The sequence below is a fragment of the Hippopotamus amphibius genome, chromosome 13 (assembly GCF_030028045.1).
Source record: "Hippopotamus amphibius kiboko isolate mHipAmp2 chromosome 13, mHipAmp2.hap2, whole genome shotgun sequence".
Lineage (NCBI taxonomy): Eukaryota > Metazoa > Chordata > Mammalia > Artiodactyla > Hippopotamidae > Hippopotamus > Hippopotamus amphibius.
Window position 1 is genome coordinate 29,877,798 of NC_080198.1, and position 22,757 is coordinate 29,900,554.

At 36.9% G+C, this 22,757-nt stretch overlaps 1 protein-coding gene across 22 annotated transcripts in view; it reads left to right on the top strand.

The window, feature by feature from the left end:
• Window positions 1–22,757, top strand: part of CFAP20DC (CFAP20 domain containing) — a 269,629-nt gene that overhangs the window by 49,665 nt on the left and 197,207 nt on the right. The window lies entirely within an intron of this gene.

A 22,757-nucleotide genomic window follows, 5' to 3' on the forward strand; every position in this document is an offset into this window, starting at 1 on the left:
AAGCATTATAGGCCAAAGTACTTAGTTTCTTAATGGTTTGCTTACTGTGTGTTTAGCATGTAGTAGTATTAGCGGCAGTTATATTGTTACTCAGTCACCCAAGCTGAATTTTGAACCTACTTAAAATTTCCATGTTTTACTGATTTATGTAGAATAATTGTTTTGAAACCTAATTTACTTTTTTCTTTTTCTTTTTTTTTTTTTTTGTCTACGTTGGATCTTTGTTGCTGTGCACAGGTTTTTCTCTAGTTGCGGTGAGCAGGGGCTACTCTTCGTTTTGGTGCACAGGCTTCTCATTGCAGTGGCTTCTCTTGTTGAGGAGCATGGGCTCTAGGCTCACAGGCTTCAATAGTTGTGGCACATGGGCTCAATAGTTGTGGCTCACGGGCTCTAGAGCACAGGCTGAATAGTTGTGGTGCACGGGCTTAGTTGCTCCGTGGCATGTGGGATCTTCTTGGGGCAGGGATCGAACCCATGTCCCCTGCATTGGCAGCCAGATTCTTAACCACTGCACCACCTAGGAAGTCCCCCTAATTTACTTTTAAAGCTTGTATTTTAAGTACACGTAGACCATGAAAGTAAGTAATCTAAGTCAAGGATATTATTTTAGGAGAATATGATTTACTTATTTAATATGAATGAAAGATTCAAACATTACATACTGTCAGACAGTCAGTGAATATGTATTGAACACACCTTTTCACTGGGGCATCATTAGGTTCCCAGGATGTGACCAGTTTGTCACTGAGGTCACAGCTAAAGAAATATGGCTGGAGATGGATATATCTGTTTTCTTAGTCACAAAGATGTTGTTTACAAGTTCCTTCACTTGAACTATTTTACTTGGCCTTGAAAACATTTGTTGGCATGCTTTGTACTGTACAGACTAAAGCAAATGCTAGCTTTTTGCATTATTTATAATGAAATTTCATTAGTAGTCCTGCATTAGTGATATGCCACTGCCAATGATGAGTTCTTTTCTTTAGTAGGTAACAATGTTTCTTCTGGGAGAATTAATAAGTATTTGTTTCTTAAGGAAATGACAGTAATTATTGAGGATGTGGATACAGTTGAACTTGATACGGTATAGACCAAAAGGTATAGAAAATATTACAGATGCTTTCCTTAGAAAAAAGACTTTCATTCATTCTTTGTGATAGCGTGCCTACATAATTTTTTAGTTTTTTTTTTCCTTGTTTACTTGATAAATACTTATTACTGCCTACTATGTACCAAGTATGGTTCTAGGTGCTGAGAATATTTCAATAATCAAGGCAGATAAACCCCTGTCCTCCTGAAGTTTACATTCTAGTAGGGAAGCAGGAAAGAAAGCACATTTTTAAAAAAAGCAAAGCAAAATAAAATAAGGTGTAGTGGAGTAAATACACTGAGTAACATGAAGGTACCCTGAAAGGTCTACCTTAGGAAAAGTGGTCGGGGTAAGGTCTGAGGTCAGGAGTAAAGTCGGAATAACAGTTGAACTGAACCCAAAGGGCGAGAGGAAGCAAGCCCTGTGAAGAACTAGGAAGAACATTCCAGCAGATGGGAAAGCTATTGTTTACTCTGTGCAGCACCTTGTACCAGGCGTTTCAAAGAACTCATCAACAGCAGTAGATGCTGTGTTTTTTCTCCAGCTGTTTATAACCTGTGGTGGGAAGAATACAGAAATGACTGCCAAAAAAAAAAAGTCCTTTCTCCTTTAATGTACTAGGCCAGTAGTTCTGCCTCTTTGGAATTGTTAATTTCTTCATCAACTACCATGTCCTCCAGGACCTCTCTGAGGGCTTATGCAGGCTGCAGTTCAGTGTTCCTACGGCATTGTCAGAGCACAAAATGCATTCCATGTGCTCCTGACTTTATTACATGCTATCCATCAGTACACTGCAGGCACCTCTCAGGCATTTAATTCCATTGAGAGTTTTTCTTGATACAAATTACTTTCATTTACTGTAATTTTTATACATTATCCACAGGATTAGCTAGTTTTGAAACTCTTGATTAACACCTTTCTCAGAGGTCATAATTCTTTCCATTTCTGCTGTATCTCATGCCTTGCCTTGTCCTTTGCTAATAATGAATCAATAAATTGCTCATTTCTTATTCTCACCCAAATTAAGCCATGTGTGGTAAGCATTAATTAAAATATTTTTTTCTTCGTCCAAAAATCCTATTGCTCTTTGAAATTTTCATATAAACAATGGATATCAGTTTACTTCCATTATTGCAAAAGAATCATCTTCTTGTGAAATGTCAACTAAGTTTTGGCTTATTTTCTTGAAAGTAGTGCACAAGTCAAACTTTTTTATTTGTACATTAATTTTTATAGATTTGTTATGGAACAGAGATTTATATTACAAAATTTTATCTTCCTTGAGTAGAGTGAGAAATACCTAGAAAAGTTCATTAATGAATCTTGAAAATTTTGGTCTTGAATACTTACAATGTCCTCTAAGCGTACTTCAGTGATACTGAATACCTCTTAAAGACAGGATATGAGTAATGCTCTATCTAGTGAAATTCTAGGAAGAATTTTAAATGTAATCATCATTGGCAACAATTCTAAAAATGGCATGTTCTTACTCAGTACTTTGGCTTCCCTGCTATTTTAATTCTATATATTTGCTTTCTTTACATAAGATGTGCTACTATCAACTTAAAGATATAATGCCAGTTACGAAAGAATGACCTGAATTCTGTGTGTCATATACATCAACTAGATTTTTTTAACTAGTCTCAATTTTAGTAATAGTAAATCTATAAAAGGAAAAAGTAAACATGATGTAAATTTCAATTTTTGATAGATTTAAATGATGAAAATCTTTAAAATGTTCACCGACCTTTTATCATGACTTTCCTTGACTTATGCGGTTTATCATTAATTTTTTTTTGTCGTATTAAAATATAATACACTGATTTCATCTCCTGTTATCTAAGTTGGGGGAAAATGGTTTAAAAACACAGCATATAAATATTTTAAGAATGATTACTATCTGAAAAGTTTACTAAAACTTGTGGCAAAAGGCATCATAAGAACATTTAGAACCATAGGTATTGATATTCTCTTGGCTAATTATTATTTTTTCTTCAGGCTTCCATTTGCAAACTAATAATAAAAAATATCTTACTAAAATGGGAAGTATTTTTTAAATGACAAATAGTGGGAGAAAATTTAGAAGTAAAAATGTCTAAATATTGTACATATATATTTTCCTTTTAGGGCCAACTGAAAGTATGGAAATATAATAGTAAATAATTGAAAACAGTTATTCTCAACACTAGTGTATATAATAATCACCTGTCAGGCTGTTCGGCGGGGAGGCGGGTGGTAATGTGATGATCCTGGAGTCTCAACTGGGTGTTCAACAATTGAAATCAGTTCTGACACTGACTCTGGGAGTGAGTGATAGATCCCACAGGTTAAGGGCTCAGTCCCACAAGACTGCCCCCAATCCAGAGGCCCACTGCAGTAGGGTGCCCATGTCACTCATAATTCTGACCAACCATCTGTAAATTGGGAGTTTCCATGACCCCTCCTGAGGTTCAGTAATTGCTAAAATAACTCACAGAACTCAGGAAAGAAAGTGCTTTATTTACTATTACCAGTTTATCACAAGGGATACAACTCAGGAACAACCAAATGGAAGAGATGCATAAGACAAGGTATGAGGGAGTGGGTGCAGAGCTTCCAAGCCCTCATAGGACACACCACTGTCCCAGCACCTTGATGTGTTTACTAACCCAGAAACTCTCTGATCCCCATTGTTTAGGGGTCATTATGAAGGTTCTGTTAAGTAGATACAGTTGATTAAATCATTGGCCATTTGTGGTTGGAAGTTCCAATCCTTTAACCACATGGTTGGTTCCTCTGGCAACCAGCCCCCATCCTGAAGTATCTAGGGACACACTAAGAGTCACCTCATTGACATAAACTCAGATAAAGTTGAAAGGGGCTTGTTATGAATAACAAACAAACAAAAATGTGCCTATCCCTCAGGAAATTCCAAGGATTTTAGGAGCTCTGTGCCAGGAATTGAAGACAAAGACCAAATATATATTTCTTATCATACCACAGATAGGCAATGGGATTGTTTCTAAATATAATAGTTTTCCTTCTAGACATACAGTAGAATTTTATCCCCCCCCCCCCCTTTTATTTTCTTGGCCATATGCTTTAGCTTTAGCTAGTAAAAATGAAAAGTGGCGTTGTCACTTTAGAAGGAAGCTTTAGAAATTAATGTATCAGTCACCATGTTCCCGTCTCAGTGCTCTGGTAATTTTGGAAGAATGTACCATCCTGGGCCCCCAAGTTTCTAGAATAAGCAGAACCTCTTGCTACCCCCATGTGACCTTAGTATGAACAAGAAATAATCTTTTGCTATTATATTAAGCTTCTGAGATTTGGGGTTACTATGTGTTGATGGAGTAGATGATGTTTCTAAAAGATCTTATAGAACAATTAAAAATTCACAAAAAGTAAGGAAGGTGTTTTAGGATGAGCAAGACGCGTAGCAAAACTAGTAGTGTATTGGTTTGGTTAGACAATTAGGAGTGGGTGAAGACGTAGTGGCAGACAAATCTGGAGAAAGAGGCACAGATGTTTGGACTTTATTCTGTAGGCAAGGGGTTCGTGGTTTTTGTAAACTAGGAAGATAACGTTAGTGGTTATCTTTCTAAAGACGTGTTAAGTTGCTGAGAGAGAAACTAGAAGCAGCCAGTCAAATTAGAAGGGTGTTGCTGGCAGTCAAGCCAGTGATGATGGAGTTTGAAAAGCAAGAGCAGGAGTGAAGGTGAATAGGAAGGAGCGTTGGCTTTCAGAAATGAGGACTCTGAGAGAAAATTTCTGAGTAGTATAAAGAGAGAATGGGAAACCAGAATTCATTAAGCAGTGACACCATGCCAGGCATTTTACCAAGAAGTTCCCTTAACTTTCACAACTCTGGAAGATAGTGGTAATTTATAGATGAGAAAACAGGCTCAGAGAAATTCATGAATAGCCCAGCATCACACCTGCAGAGCCATAACCCAGGGCTGTTTGGCTCCCAAGCTGGTTTTCTTTCCACTCCTTTTGTTGCTTCTCTCTGGGAATTTTTTTTTTTTTAATTCTGATTTTTTTTTCCATGGAAGTCTGCCTCATATTGTAGTTTTATAAAGTGAAATGAACAATTCAAGAGTTTCTAAATAACTGTAATTTGAAGCTTCAAATTACTTTTCAACTGTAAGCTAATTAAATCTTGCAAGGCCAGACCCTCTAAAGTTGGAAATGATTTGGCATCTCTTTCCATGCCATTAGGCTACATCAATCTTTGCAGTGTGACGATTCTGCCCCCTGCATTTTCTATTAGTGTCAACATGTGGTTTGTGGGGCTGTGGGGCTAAGAGCAATAATTATTCCTGGACCTTCTGGCGAAATTTGTCAGAAACTAATTCAGAAGCTGTACTCTCATCACTAAGCTAGTTCACAGTTTAGAAAACAGTGATCACTCAGGGATGTCTGACAAATACAGTGTCACCATAAATAGAAGAAATAGGAAGCCAATAACAATTATTGATGGTTTATTTCAGGAGAAGTTCTTTTGGGCTTTTCAGAAGAAAGGCTCTATATTACTTCTCATCAGCCCCCTTTCATGACAATTCTGAGGAGACCCAGTGCTGAAGGGAGAGGATGAGGGGGCGGTGTCTTTGGCTGTGGGAGGAAGAGCAGCCCTGCAGATGGCTGGGGAGCAGGTCTGATCAGAGCTGGTCACCCCTGGGGGCGCAGGGAAGGGCTGCAGCTGAAGAGCCCAGGCTGAGACTTGCATTCTGGGGTCCCTGTCAGGAAGCCGCTCAGAAAATACTGACGGAGGTTCAGGTGATTTCAGAGGTGTTTGATCCAGTCGTATGTCTTGTTTGGGGCCTATCCTTCTACAGATTTCCCTCGACTTACCATGGGATTACATCCACAAACCCATCATCATCTGAAAATATCGAAAGTTGAAAATGCTTTCTGGACACCTAACCTCCTCGCTTGCCTTAAACGTGCTCAGAACACACACATTAGCCTGCAGTTGGGCCAGATCATCTCACGCAAAGCCTGTCGTGTAGTAAAGTGTCGGATGTCTCATGAAATTGATTGAATACTGTACTGAAAGTGACAGATGGTTGTGTGGGTCCAGAATGGTTGTGTGTCGGTTGTGTGCCCTCATGATCATGGGCCAGCGGGGCTGCACTGCTGCCCAGCGTCACTGCTGGGAAAAGGCCAAGATGTCAGATTCCAAGTGCAGTTTCTACTGAACGCGTGTTGTCTTTGCACCATCATAAAGTCAAAAAGTCATAACCCAAAAAAAAAAAGAAAGAAAGGCTCTATATAAGTAAATAGAGAAGATCTGATTATACTAAGCAGGCTGGAATAATATCGCCAGCTTTTCCTGCCAGGTGGATTCTTCCTTTCCTCCCCAACCAAACACAGAAGGCTTTTTCCCCCCTTTTCCCTGAAAGACTAGTGATGGGAACTAAAGGAACACTAAGAGGCAGTTATGAAGTTCAGAAATAGCCCTGAGCCCACCCCTGAAATAATGCCTTACACAGGTTAAATGAGAATTTTGGGGTCAAAGGTGAAGAGAGTATATGTCATAGTGGTTTAGAAGACAGATGCTAGAGCCAGACTGCCTGCATTTGAACCCTGGTTCAACACTCACTAGCCATGTAATCCTAGGCAATTTACTTACTGTCCCTGTGCCTCAGTTCTTTCATCTATAAAGTGGGAATCATAAGACGTAAAGACTTAGTTGCCTGGTACAGAGTAAATTCTATATAAGTGTTCGTTGTTGTTACTATCAGTCTTGATATTTATAAGCAGTAATTTCTATTTCAGGGTGTTATAGTGATTATTATTAAACATAGATAATAAAATAGTTGATATCTTATGTCCAGCAAGCAAATTTTTGAGTAGATTAACTAGTGTCTTTTATGCGTACCCATTATGGCATTTGCTCTAATTTTATTGTATAAGTTTTCAAGTAGAAAAGATTTTAAACTGAACCATAAGTTCTAAAACTGCTAATTTGAATATGATTTTGTTCTTTTAAAAAATGTATTTTCTTTGTTAAATTGGAAACAATTTAGTGCACCCACATTCCTTCTGCTTTAAGTAATCTATAGAAAATTAAAATGACAAGAAAGATGGGATTAACCAGATTTATGATTGGCAAAGGAAAGTTGTGAACAGCTTCTGTGTAGCAGGTGTAGCTATTTTAATAAATGTACCACACTGGTCCATAAACCCACCTAGTTGCTGCACCGTTCCACAGATGGCCACTTAAACAATTTAATGTCACTAAAATGGTTCTGGTAAAGAATTCTTTAAAACAAACTGCAATGATTTATCATTTTAGGCTGTCTGAAATGCCATTGTTATCCTAATGGCCCATGGTCACAACATTTTCCTTCAAATGTTTTTTTTTCCTCCTTCTGGCTCTGCTGTTTCTGTTCAAAACTTCTTTCATCTACATATTCTTGATACCACTAATCGGGCTAAAGTTTAATTCATATTATCTACCCTCTACTAGATTTCCTTGCCCTTCTCATTTGGCCTTGATTTGAAAAACATCCTATCTTCTAATCTCATCCTTTGTGAGTTGATTTTAGTTAACTTTTAGGATAAACTTATCTTCAGGTTCTGAAGGTTACTTGATTGTGAGAAGAGGGCAACTTAACAGAGGCTCAGTGTTGAGAGGTTTATGGCATTGAATTTAAGAAGGGACATATACACTTCAGAAGTTCACATGTTGTACATGTGTCAAGCTTTCACCTGTGGTAATGGTAGTGTGGGTAAACATGTCACAAAGGCACCGCACTTGCTTGTTGTTGTCCATGGCAGACAGTGCTAATCAATCATGAGAACCTTGCAGTTCTTCTTAACAGACACACCAGATAGTTAGTACCAGTCTTTTGATGTTGGAACTTAAGATGAAACCTATTTGCCATCCAGGAGATGATTTTTGCAGGGCATAAAGTTTTCTTCAAATGGATTTTTCTTATATTGATTCTCCATAAAAAAGAGAGAAAAATAACTGAGGACAAAACATTAAATCTCAACTTGGTGAAGTCATTTCTTTAGGGAGGAAATATAATATGGTTCAGAATATCAGACATCTCAAGCAAGCCTTTGGCAAGTGCTAGATTTAGTCAGTTCATAGTTGAATTTTCTGACAAGTGTCCAAAGTACTGAAACTCCATGCTGTTGCTTAAGGTGGGTTCAGTATAGGTTAGGTACCAGACTGGAAGCAGAGTTGACCTGAATTTCATTCCTGTCAGACTGAGAGTCCTCGTCTTTTGTGCAAAGATGGATTAGCAGGAGTGGCTCATTTCTCAGGAGCTTTGATTATGTGCAAGCACCTGAATGTTTCTTATAACCTCAGAGTTCTGGAATATGTACAAAATTTAGTCAATAACAGCTAATACATAAAGCACATAGATTCCTTATTTAGACTATGCTATGCATTTTACATACATTATCTGCATAACATTTAATCCTCATATCAATTCTATAAGGTAGACCCTTCTTTTATTCCTAGGTTAAAGGTGAGAGAATTGAAAAGAGGGCACCCTACTTGCCTAAAGTTTCTAAGTGGAAGAAAGATGATTTTGGTCCAGACAGTCTGACTGCAAAACCTTTTCTCTTTTTTATTATTATTAACCGTATTTTAATTTAAGTATAATAAATGTACAATGTTTTGTTAGTTTCAGCTATAGAGCAAAGTGATTCAGTTATATATATGTGTCATTTTTCAGATTCTTTTCCATTATAGGTTACAAGACATTAATATGGTTCCCTGTGCTTCAATCTTGTTCTCTTAGTTTTCACATGCCCCGCCTTTGTTTGCATTATAGGTTTTGTAATTCTCTTTGTTTGAAGGATCATTTCATCCAGTCCTGCCTCTGGTTTCAAAGAAGCAAGCCCTTTACTCATGCAGGACCTTCTTGGGTAGTAACTTCTAGAACTTTAGCCCTGGGGTAAGGTACTGATGAATCACAGCCTCACCACCACCACCGGGATAATAAAGAACCCCAGTTAAGGTTAAGCTTGAAGAACATAGCAAGATTGCTTCAGGGCCTGGGATTAGAGTGGATGTTTATCATCTAGCCAGGAAGAGGCAGAAATTGTTGAGAGCTAAAAACCAGAGAAGTACTTTTCCAGTGAAGTCAGCCATGTTTCTCAAAATGTGGTCTTTGGACCACTTGCATCAGAAGTGCTAGAAAGTCCCAAGTCCAGAAATATCTCCCCCATATTCCTTTATTTTAATTAACAAAGTAAGACTTTTCTTAACACTCATACATTTGAGGAGCTATCAATTATGAGACAACTAGATTGCTTTTAGTGGAGATTTGTAGCCTGAGAAAATAGGTAAAGGCAAAACTTCTGGCTTCTAAAGCTTAGAAAGAAGGTGGGAGATATGAAGGTCAGAAACAGGAGAGATTAGAATGCAGGGTTGTAGGGAAGCCTGAGGGCTGGCGTACTAACATTGAGAACCGGAAAGAAGGCCATGAAGGTGAATGTAAAGAGATGCTGCCTGGTGTCACTTTTTTTTTTTTTTGGGTCCTTGCCTACCTCACCTCAGAACAAATCACTATGCAGGCAGATCCTGTCCTCTTGGATTCCATTAATTCCGGGAAGGAACCACCCGTGCCATGCCTTTCCACATTCAGTTCCTGAGAGGAGGGGCTGGGATTTCCGCAGGTAGAATTGCTCTTTGGCAACAGATCACTCTCCTCTCCTTGCATTTGCCTTCTCACGCTTCTTTCAGGTTCTTCTGCAGATTTCTAGCTGGCCTTGGCACCAGTGTGGAGTGGGGAGAGACAAAAGGGAAGCAGACAAAGGGGAAGAGACAAAGGGGAAGCTTTTTGCCAAGGGCACCTAGTTTCATATTGTCTCCAGTTTCATATTGTCTCCGCTGGTTTTTAAATCTGCCGCCTCCTTTCATCCCACTTCACTTTTTTGTCTTTACCATTCCAAATATCAGACAAGAAGCTGTAAAAACTTTTACCAAGGAATAAACAGTGTCCAGAATTTTTATATCCCTGAACTCCTGCCACATACTCAGTAAGCCCTCAATAAGTGCTTGTTTTCAAAGATCACTGTTTGTGACACACAGGCTACCCACAAGGCCAATATACGCAGTGTAGTTTCCTGGCTACAGTCAGGACTTACCCAGTGTTCGCTAGGAAGGCTAGTATCTTCTTTCAGAAATTGTTCTGTATTTAATGATTATTGTTGCTTATGAAAAATATTTGCTTCAACTGTTTTACCTCCTTTAATTCTGACTGTAGGCCTTCATACATCTACAAAGGAATTTTTAGCTGAGAAAGGCTAATGGTTTAGGTATTTTGGTCTAATTTAAGTATCAAACAAAAGAAGGGCAGCAAGGGTTTGGTTGAGCATAGGAACAAATTATATTAAGGAGGCAAGCCTCCTGTTTTCACAATAGCCTGGCAAGTTAGGTATTAGCCCCATTTTACAGATGAAGAAACTAATGTTCTTACAGCTGCTTAGTTGCTCAAGTCTCACAGATAGTAAGTGGTAGAACCTGGATTTAAAGCCGGGTTGGCCTGCATCTGTGGCCTGTGGTCACTCCAGTTGCTCTTCCAGGATGCCGGGTGATGACAATAATGGCCATAATAACATGGACAGCTGTCCTCAGCTGGTGCTGCTGATCTTGCTCCTTCAGCAAGGATGATGACGTCATCAGGCCTGCTAGCAGTGACCCAGTGTCTTGGCAGCGTTCTTTCTCATCCACTTTTTAGCCCTCCATTTTGCCTTGGTCCTCCTCTATTTCCTTGCCTACTTTTACTTCCACTTTTACCTCCTTCTGGAGGTAGAGTATTTCCTGTTGACTCTCCTGCCAACACTCAAAATTACTTTCAATCTCAGTTAACTGCTTATATGCTGAGGTGCATTTGGCTGAGTGAATCTTTGGTGGAGGTTGCCCATTATAAATGCAGTTGCCTTTAGAAAAATAGCACGCTGTATAAGTGAAGCCAGAGGTTTCTTGTTACAGATTGTTTCTGCAAAAGCAAATAGGCCCTTGTCTTTCATAATGAAGGTTAAAATGTTCTGAAATTTAGGATCAGCTGATGCTGCTCTTTTAGAGGAGGTAACAGAAGCACTTGGATATTTAAATATAAAATAATGTGAAAGTGTTGTCACCACTGTAGACTGTGCTTTGCAGTTGCCATCATAGCACATCTAAAAAATGTTATCTATAGTCAAATGTTCCTATATTCAAAACTACTCTCTGTTCCTGTGTTCCCTTTCTTCAATTAAAAGAAAAAAGAAAAAAAACAGATGTTGAAATGACTAATATTCTAGTACCAAGAGCATCACAGACCAAAACAGGTGCTTTTGCGCTATTGCTATAGAAACAGCAGTAAAAGAAATGAGTATAAACCTTGCTTTTAAATGATTCAGTTATTCTCTTTTAGACCATTGGTGCCATAATAGACATTCCCCTTTTAAGTGAGAAGGAAGGAGGAATGGAGCATCTATCAATGTAGGTTTTTACTTTACACAAGAACTTTTTTTTAGCTAAAACCATGCCACATAGAAAAATAAAGATTAAGTGGGTTTTTCTAATTGCTGCCTCAGTTTAGACTTCATGCAGATGTTTCTGTAAACCTATTGTCTCTAGACACAGTCTTATGATTTTGCTATATGATTTGCTCTGAAGGAAACAGGCAAATGATTAACCAAGGAGGTACCTGCTGCTTGATAGGGTGATAAGGATATTTAAATTAAGACTTGAAGGAGGTTGAAGAGCTAGCCATGTCAAGAGTAGAAGGAAGAGGGAGGGTACCCACAGAAAGAAAAGGCCTGTGCAAATTCCTGTTATGAGAACACAAGAAGTTAGCAGTGGGAAGAGGGATAGTTATGAGATTGGCATGAATGCTAATTAATCTCCCTCCACCCCTCCAGATCTATGCACTGCCTTCTGTCATGTGCTGTGTGTCCTGGGATCCCTCCTGTTATCCCACATCACACTGTATTTATCACCCAGGCTCCTTGACCTTGACCTCAAGGTTTCCCAAGCAATTGGAAGTAGCAGTGAGAGATGAGAAGGCAGGAAGAGAGAAGGCAGCGTATTTCTTTCCTTTCTTCCTGCTCATGTCCCCTCTATGAAGATGCAGTTGCTCTGGCTCCGGTCCTTCCCTCTCCCCTGCAGACCCAGGAATAGTAATGGCTGCCCACTGTTGTTATTTTTCCATTAGTTGTTTCTTCAACCCTGCCCATACCTCTGTAAGAAGTCATTTCATAATCACCTCTCCATTTGAGCCATGTGGTGAGAACTCTGTTTCCTTTGAGGTCCCTGACTATAGAAAATGAGTCCTGATGAGTGAGGAAGGGTAGGTAATTTACAGACATTGTGAGCTAAGAATTTAGATTTTTTTTTTCTCAGAGCAGCATAAAGCCGCTGAAATATGATGGGATAATTGATCCCCATTTAACATGGTTACTTTGGCTGCTCTTGAGGGTATTGGAAGGGAGGAAAAGAATGGAAGCAGGGAAGCCAGTCGGAAGGTTGTGTAGCAAGGAACAGTGGTGCCTGAGCCAGAGTGATAGGAAATACAGAAATGAGTGGATTCAGTATAGAACTGATAGACTTGCAGAGAGGAACTCTGAATCAAGAGTGACTCTTAACTTTCTGGTTTGAGCCACTAGGGAGTGGTGAGGATGGGGAATTTGGGCTCTTTTCTTAATGCGTTCTGTTTGAAACGTCTGTGAAATAGTCAGGAAAAGATTCAAGTAGGCAGTTTGGAGTTCAAGAAATGAGTCAGGGCTGGAAACGTAGATTGAATTGTTAATGTGGGGATAACATTAAAAAAGAAGGTTAAAAAAAAAGTAGAGAAGACAACTCGGGAGCTCCCCGATTTAAAGTCTTTAGGAGCTATTTGAATGCACATTTTAGTTCCCCCCAAAATATTGCTTAAATAATATGTAAATCCAGCTTTAGAGGAAAAAATGAAAATAATGAATGCTTCATAAATCAAATATGAAAATAATAGGTATTATACTTCTCCCTATAAAATAAGCTTGATATCTAATCGGACTTATTTTTTAAAAGAGCAATAGTCCTGTGCCTTCTAGGAACACTGCCTTACTTCTGCTGTGAATGTTGGCACAAATATAGCTAATGTGGCCACTTTAGCCTTGTGCTGGAAGCTTGTCAGTTGACTATAGAACTGAATGAGTTAATTTGCCTCCTCATCTCCAGCTCTTATTTCTAACCAACAGGATTATGCTCAGGTGGTGAATTCTGCATATTGTCTAACTTAATTGGGAAATGTGTTTACATTGATAAGCTTCCAGCCTAATTTAAATGAAGGAAAGCTTTCTAATTTCACCTTTCATTTACTAGAATTTTTTAAGATAAAAGAATGTATAAAAATGGCACCAATGTTTTACCACTAATGCAATCTGCAGTAACCAAATCTGTTTGCCTTTTTACTTCAAAACAATCATCAGGCCCTGCACTGAGACATGCCTTGGTGTTTCTCCTTAGGTCTGCTACAAATGATCATCCCCTGACTCCAGGGGCCTATAGGTTTTATTATATGGCCTTCTAGCTTGTATATTTTAGCATTGAACTGTCATCTGTAGCATCCATTAGAATGTTATTGACAAAATGTCCACTTGTATTGAACTAAGCACTAGATAAACCACTATAAGTAAATTGTGCTCTTACCTAGAAGGATAGTCTATTGATTCCCCACATTGTGTATGGGCCTAGCAGAATGACCCTAGCTACAGTTCCCTTGTGGTACCTTTAAAATGTTGCGTAATGTCTTTTTTGAGGTCCCCAGAAGTAAAGAATTTTTTAACATTCTTTTTTTTTTTTGTATTGTTGTTTGCGTAGAATATTTATTTCGGATAGTTAACCACTAATCAGTGTTTTGTCCTTATGGGCTAAAACTCTTTCATTTATAAATTATATATAATTATATATATTATAATATATATAATATATAATTGAATTTTCAATATATAATTGAAAATATATATATATTTATATATAATTATATATAATTGAAAAACTAGTGATTAAGCATACTTAATCATTCCTTGTTTAGAAGTTGTAGACTCCCTTCTGCCTTACACATTCATACAAGTTTGCACAAATTCATATCTGTAAAGGATAGAAGATGTTGATGGCAAGCACAGCTCCTGAGACCAACATGTTGAAAGGGCTTCCGTTCCAACAGGTGCCTGCTACTCCAGTGGCCATTGGCTATAGGCAGGTTCCAGTCTGCGGAGAACTTGAGTCATTTTCAAAAGGATCCTGTAAAGTTAACAAATCACACTTTAAAGGCAGCAGTTCTTAAATTGGATCAACTCTAGTTTTCTTTAGAGCAAATATAAATCATAGATGAAATTGTTTTAAAAGGTATTGTTAGAAACTGGAGAATTTTTTAAACACTAAGCACAGTTAATCCTAAAATAAAAGGATTGTTACAGGGAAGATGTACGTTTTAACCACAATGAGCATTTTGATGATAGGGGTTTTGGAAAAGCCAAGTAAAAACTCTTTCATGATGTATATTATGGAAGTAAGTATTCCAAAGGGATAACCTTGCATATTTAGAAGAGTCCAAACAATCTTTGAATTCCCTTGAAAAATAAATCTTTGTGACTGCAGAGCGCTTGCCCTTGGTTTTCTTTATTTTATGCTGTTATTTTTAAGGGGAAGAAAAAGGGCCAGGGTAATAAGGTACTTTTTCTTAAAAATGTCCCTAAGTTACATAAGGTTGAGCAGTCACCAAGCACTTATTTGTGGGCGAATGCTAAGTGAATGAGGGTGCCTTTTTCTGGTTTTTCTTTATCACCTATGTCTCCACCCTTTCTCTCTTTCCATCATGTTTTGAACTCCACGTTGCAATACTCTGTCATAATGGAATACAATTTGTAGATGTTTACTGCTGTGGTAGGTCGGAAATTTCATTATTTGATTTGCCATAACCACCCTCTGTAACGTTATGTGCAGCTTATTTGAAGCATGACCTCTGAATTGTTTTTTTAAATCTGACTAGACAAACCTCTAGATTCTGAATTAACAACAGACTTCTGTTGCCTCTCAGTCTCCATCTTAACAGTGCTTTTGAAGTTTATACAGAAAGCTTTAAAAGTTAGTTTGTGCCCTTAGTTTTTATTCTTACAACTGCTAAAATACCTCTGTAAGCCTTATCTTTTATTGTTTCAAACGGTGTATAATAAATGTATAGAATTCATTGACCAACTAAATGGTTGGGTGTCTGTAAATGAGACCAAAATGTGGGTTGCTTTTTTTCATGAAGTCATTTCTCTCAGGAGTTACTGTTAGTGAACAGCAGCCAACCTGTAACTGTGAATGCTTTGTGTCATCAGTATTTGCATTACCTTCATAAACATGTACAAGTCCTGTGACTCCCAGCTTAACTGAAATACCGTTATGCCACCTAACTTGAGTACAGCAAACTGGTTTTAAGTTTTAAAGGAAGTGATGTAAAACGATACCCCATAAATAAAAAGTATTTGTGTTTGGTTTCAGAAAAAATATATATATATATAATTTATAAATAATTATGTAATTTATGGGCATAAATTATATGCCCATAATAAAAAGATTTGGAGAATATTCTCCAAAGGTAACTGCTTTTAATAGTTTTTTTTGTGAATACCTTCAGAGATTGTGTGTGTGTGTGTGTGTGTGTGTGTGTGTGTGTGTGATATCACTATTATTTTTTCCACAAATAGAATCATACCATTCATACTCTTTGGAAATTGGTGTGGTGTGATGCCAGTGGGGCTTTCTACTTTATCTGTCTTGGGAATCTTTCTGTAATACTATATATTAATCTTATTCTTTTTAGCTGCCATATGTATCATTGCATGGGTATAGCATAGTATATTTATCTATTCCCTATGGTGGACCTTTAAATTTCCCGTTTCTTCGTTTTTCTATTAGTGCTATAATTAACATCCATGTAAGTATATCTTTGTGTACTTTTGAAACCTCCTCCATTTAAAGATATGTGAGATTTTCATGTAAAATAGAACAGGAGAATGTATGTATTACCTCAAGAGTCAAAATCTTCTATACCTGTAATGATACATTTAGGAGAGCAGAGATGAGGAGGGAGAGAAAAATCTATAAAGAGTGAATGTTGGAGGTGTTCAAAGATACTTGACAGATATCCTCCCAACCCCTTGTTGGACACTGTCAAATTTTCACTGACTAGCAACTAACAGCATTGTTTTTTTAAGTTTTCAAGACTCTGAATCATTGGAAATCTCCAAAAATCATTGTTGTGCAGTATTTTATATTGATAATTGATCATCCTAACTGATCTGTGATTTGTGAAAAATGTACTAATTTTAGTGCCAAATATCTTCTTTATTGTAGTCTTCAGCAAGTGGTCATTATGATAGTACTATTCAGTTCAACAAACAACATAACCCATTAACTGAAACAAATTATGCCCTAACTCTATGTATAAACAAAAGGTTACAGTACTTGGTGTTGTATTTCCTAAACTACAGGTGAGTTCATTGGCAATTTATGGCAACATATGTTAGCGGTGGGAGTGGGAGGTAGGAGAGTGGGTGATGTGAAAGTTCCATAATATTAATTCTCACTTTTTTGTTAGAGATGGTTATTTTTTTAAGTTTACAATGTGTACCTAAACTGTAGCTTCTCTAAGGAGGGTTAATGTTGGTTGAAAACAGATGATCTTGAACAAAGGGAAAGAGACAACCCAATATGTTAGAGCTGACAAATCAATTAGAAGCATACATCTGGAGGAGTATTATTCTATATTTGTAAAGCACTTCACAATTGTTTTCTCTCAGCAGATGAACAGACAGATGTTGTTATCCCCAATTTATATGTAAAGGAATTGAGACTCCAAGAGTTTGACTCTTAATTCCTGTAACCCTTGTCTTTAATAACAAATACATAAATACTACTGTAGTAGTTTCCTAAGGCTGCTGTAACAAATTTCCACAAACTAGATGGCTTAGAGCAATAGAAATTTATCATCTCACAGCTAAAAATCCCAAATCAAGATGTTCAGCAGGATTGGTTCCTTTTGAAAGCACTGACCAAGAATCTGTGCTATGCCTTTCTCTCCTAGCTTCTGGCAGTTGCCAGCAGTCTGGCATTTTTTGGCTTGTAGATGCATCACTCCAATTTCTGCCTCCATCCTCTTTCTGTCTGTGTCTGTGTCCAAATTTCCCTTCTTTTTAAGGATATCAATCATTGGATTACAACTCATTCTAATCCAGCATGACTTTATCTTAATTTGGTTATATGTGCAAAGACTCTATTTTCAAATAAGGTCACAATCACAGGTATCAGGAATTAGGACTTGAACATATCTTCTGGGGGACACAGTTCAGCCCCCAACAACGACTGTAAGTCATTGAATGAATGCAGGAGCACAAGAGTGTCACCAATAAAATTGTATGTTTCATACTAATGGAATAGAAATAATAGTTCTTATTCTTTTCTATACTTTCCTCCTAAATTTCCATTTATCCAAAAGTCCCATCACCAAAAAGTGATTGAACTATTACCAGCTTTCTTTTTCATTGAGATATAATTCACATACCATAAAAGTCTCCCTTTCAAAGTGTATGATTCATTGATTTTTAGTATACCTCATAGAGTTGTGCAACCATCACCACTGTGTAATTTTAGAATGCTTCATCACCCCCCCCAAAGAACCTGTACGCATTAGTAGTTATTCCCCACTCCTGCTACCCCCAGGCCTTTCGTTTTATAATATCTCTATGCCTATTTTGAACAGTTCATATAAACAAAACCATACAATAGGTAGTCTTTCTTCTAACTTCTTTCACTTACCATAATGCTTTCAGTGTTTATCCATGTTGTAACATGTATCAGTGATTTATTCCTTTTTATGCCTAAATAATAATCCATTGTGTGGATCTACTATGTTTTGTTTATTCACTGATGAGTTGGTGGACATTTGGGTTGTTTCCACTTCGGGGCTATTAATAATGCTTCTGTGAACATTCATGTACTGGTTTATGCGTGGAGATATGTCTTCAGTCCTCGGGTATATTCCCAGGAGTGATTGCTGGGTCATATGAACTTTACGTTTAACTTTTGAGGAATTTCCAAAGCAGCTGTACCACTTTATATTCCCACCAGCAATGAATGTAGGTTCCAATTCCTGCACATCCTCAGTAGCACTTATTATTAGTCTTTTTCTATTATCCTAGTGGTTGTGAAATAGTATCTCATGGTTTTGATTTTTATTTCCCTACTTGTTAATAATGTTGAGCGTGTTTTCATTTGCTTATTGGCCATTTTTATATCTTCTTCAGAGAAATGTCTATTCAGATCCTTTACCCATTTTTTAATTGGATTATTTGTCTTTTTATTGTTGAGCTGTATGAGTTCCTTGTATGTTTCGGACACTAGACCCTTGTCAGATATATGGTTTGTAAAAATTTTCATTCTTACTTTTTTGATAATGCCCTTTGAAGGACAAAATTTTTTAATTTTTATAAAACCCAGTGTATCAGTTTTTCCCTTTGTTGCTTGTGTTTTAGGTGTCATATCGTTTTTGCCCTTAAATTTACACCCATGATCCATTTTTATAAACTAGGATAAGAGGGGAATTTCCTTCATCTGTTAAGGCTATCTATGAAAAACATATAGCTTATTTTACTTAATGGGGAAAGACTGAATGCTTTGCCCCTATGATTAGAAACAAGACATGGCTGTTTTCTCTCATCATTTCTAGTCATCACTGTATTGGCGATTCTAGTCAGTGCAATAAAGCAAGAAAAATAAGTAAATAATATAAGACGTCCATATTGGAAAGGAAAAGCCAGAACTGACTGTTTTTAATCACAAACAACATGAATGTCTGTAGGAAAGTAATAAATGAGTTCAGCAAGATTGAGGAACATGAAAATCAATATACAAAAATCAGTTGTATCTCTATATATTAGCAAAGAGCAATCTGAAAATGAAATTAAGAAAACTCTACAATAACATCAAAAAGAATAAAATGCTTAGAAATACTTTAACAAAGTTAATGCAAGATTTGTATACTGAAATTTAAAAACAGTGCTGAGAGAAATTTAAGATCTAAATAAATGGAGAGTCATTTTGTCAGAAAATTCAATATTGTTAAGTTGACAGTTCTCCCCAAATTGATCTAAAGATTCACCCACAAGTGGGTAGGTGGTTGTTTGTGGAAATCGATGAACTTATCCTAAAGTTTATATGGAAATTCAAAAGTATAGTAGAACAGTTTTGTAAAAGTTGAACAAGGATGGAGAAGTCACACTTAATTGATTTCAGATTTTACTGTAACGCTACAGTAATCAAGGCAGTATGGTTCTACCATGAAGAAAATAAATTAATGAAGCAGCATACAGAATTGAGAAATAGAACCTTAAATTTATGGTGCTGGAGTGGCCTCCTCACAGAGTATGAAGGAGGACATTTGCATATATATAGCATGGTCCTGGTAGAGCTCTCCTTGGAAGTTTTGAAATTTGAGAATGAATTGCAAACACGTCTTATGTTTGCTCATTTGGTGAAGAAAGCAACCCATTTGTCATTTTCCGTGTTTATTTGTTTCTGCTGCATTGTTTATGTTGTTTCACATGATCTTTGCAGAGTTCTGAAATCCCCAAGGGATAGAATATCATTTTGAGATACTTTTTTGGAGAGGGGGCTGCAGATTGATGAATAAAATATGATCCTTGCATTAAAAAAAAAATTTATGGTGCTGAGACATTTGGATATCCACATGGAAAAGTAATTAATTTAGAGCCCTACCTCACACAATATACAAAAATTAGCTCAAAATGGGTTGTAGACCTAAATATAAGAGTTAAAAATGTAAAACTTCTTCATGACCTTGGGTTGCTACAAAGGCAAAGCCCTTTTTAGGTATGACAAAACACAATCAATAAAAGAAAAAATGATAAATTGGACTTCATAAAAATTTAACAGTTCACATTTCAAAAAACACCATTAAGTAAATGAAGACTAGTCACAGACTGCTGAAAATATTTACAAATTATATGTCTGATTAAATTCTTATATCCAGAATATAAAAATAACTATTGTTCATTAGTATGAAAATATATCACCCAATTTAAAACTTGGTAAACATTTGAACAGGCACTTCATAAAAGAAGGTGGACACATGGCTAAAAAGTACATGATAGTATTCTCAACATCATTTGTCATTAGAAAAAATGCAAATTAAAGCCACAATAAAATACTACCTTATATCCACCACAGTGACTATCTTCCTGGTTGTGTACCTAAGAAACATGAAAGCATTATGTCCACATACAGAGTTGAAAATGAATGTTTTTAGTACCAATATTTAAATTGTCTAAAGCTAAAGACAGTGTATAGCTTCATCAACTCAGCTGGTGAATGGATAAACAAAATGTGACATATCCATATATTGGAATACTATTCTGCAGTAAAAAGCAATGATACATGGTACAATATGGATGAATCCTGAAAACACACTAAATAAGTAAGATGCAAAAGATTTTGTATTTTTTCATCCCATCTGTATGAAATATCCAGAAAAGACAAATGTTTGGAGACCAAAACCAGGTTAGTGCTAACCTGGGGCTGTAGGTGAGAGTGGGGATTGACTGCAAACAGGCATGACGGATCTTTTATGATGATGAGAATGTTTGACAACTGAATTCTGGTGTCTGGTGATGGTTGCATAACTCCTTAAATATACTGAAAATGTACACTAAAAATGGTGAATTTTATCACATGTAAATTATACCTCAACAAAGCTGTTTCTAAAAAGGGAATCAGGGCTTCCCTAGTGGTGCAGTTGTTGAAAATCTGCTTGCCAATGCAGGGGACACGGGTTCTATCCCTAGCCCAGGAAGATCCCACATGCCGCAGAGCAGCTAAGCCTCAATGACTGAGCCTGTGCTCTAGGGCCTGCAAGCCACAACTGCTAAGCCCATGTGCCACAACTACTGAAGCCCACACGCCTAGAGCCCGTGCTCTGCAACAAAAGAAGCCACAGCAATGAGAAGCCCGAGCACCACAACAAAAAGTAGCCCTCGCTGTCCTCAACTAGGGAAAGCCTGCGCGCAGCAATGAAGACCCAGTGCAGCCAATAAATAAATAAATAAATTTATTTATTTTTTTTAAATGGAAATCAAGTGATATTCAAAGAAAGAGTCCAAGAGCCCTAGTTATTAATTTTAAATCACATATGTGAAATATGCATCGTAATAAATGTTAAGAATAAAAAAGAGCTATATTGTGTTTTAATAAGAATGTGAAAGCATCTTAGGTGCAGAATTATTCTTCCCTATTAAGGACAAAGTAATCCTTAATGAATTTAAAGAAGTGATCCTGGAAAAATTAATGGAATAAAATTCTCTTTGATGATTCTGAAGCCTAGGAATGGATGTGTAAGGGAGGCCTTGTACATGGCCTAAAGATGTACATTCAAATTTTGTACATTCAAAAATGTGCTAAAGATGTACATTCAGATTTTGTCCTTTTTAGGTCATAATAAGAAAAATAAATACCATTTTTCCTTAAAGAACAATTGAGTCTAATAAGTTAATCAAATCATCAGAAGTCTGACGTCAGTTTTGCAGGTTCATTCTGACCTGAAGTAAACATTACAAATGGTTGTAAATGATTGTATATACAGAAGAAAAGTGACTAGGTAATCTGAATAGATGAGTTTATCTATGCTCTTGGAAGGTTGCTACCATTTACTCAAATACTCACTGAGGTTGCCATTGTGGAAAAAAAATTGTCAATCAAAGATGAAGATATAAAAGTGAATTGAAAATTGAATTGAAAAGTAATTTTACTTTCAAATGGTTTGCAAATGTAGATGTTAAGTTTGGAATGAATGTCGTTAATGACCATAGCTGGGAGAGTTATACACCTGCTGATCACTGGAATATTATAATAAATGAGGTTGATTTTCCTGTTGACTACCCCATTTTTTCTCAAAAAGTAATGGTCTCATTACTTTTTCTATTACATTGCTGACCCTTAGCTATAGAGGCTCACTTACAGATGTAAAAAATGTATTAACACATACATTTTTTTTTAAGAATGTATCTTTAAGTGCAAGAGAAGTGATGCAAGTGTAGCTTGTCTTTTTCTGCTTTGTTAGGTCACAGGAGTTTTAGATGGTGAAAATCAAGCCTGTATTACAAGTGAAGAGTTGTTTTACAAGCAACCTTCCTTACAGCAACTAAATTGTCCCCAAAAAAGCACATAAGCATAATGAAGCTTTTAAGTAGTCACACATAAGCATTTTATATTCTCTCTCTCATGAATGACTAATTTTAATTTTTTTAAAGTAGCAATTCAGCTTACTTTCAGAACCATTTAAGCTTAGCACATGATTTTGTTTTCCCTCCAAAACCAGCTATTCTTGATTATGAGATAGAGGTTTGCATATTTATTTTTGCGAAGACAGTAGAATAAAATCTCATCATCATATGAGTGGCTTAGTCCTAATACCTCTGTCGTAAGCTGGGCACATGATCATTTAGAAATTCTTCCAGAGGTCAGAGCCATAATAGTTAGATTTAGCTGAGAACTGTTTTGTGCAAACCAAAACCTGACCTCCACGAGGGCAAAGTCATGCCATGCACCCATTGCATGGTTCTTATCAAGCTTTTGCAGCCCAGGGGGCTCACCTTTCTTAATATGTATCTGTTGGGTTACCTTGAAAGACCT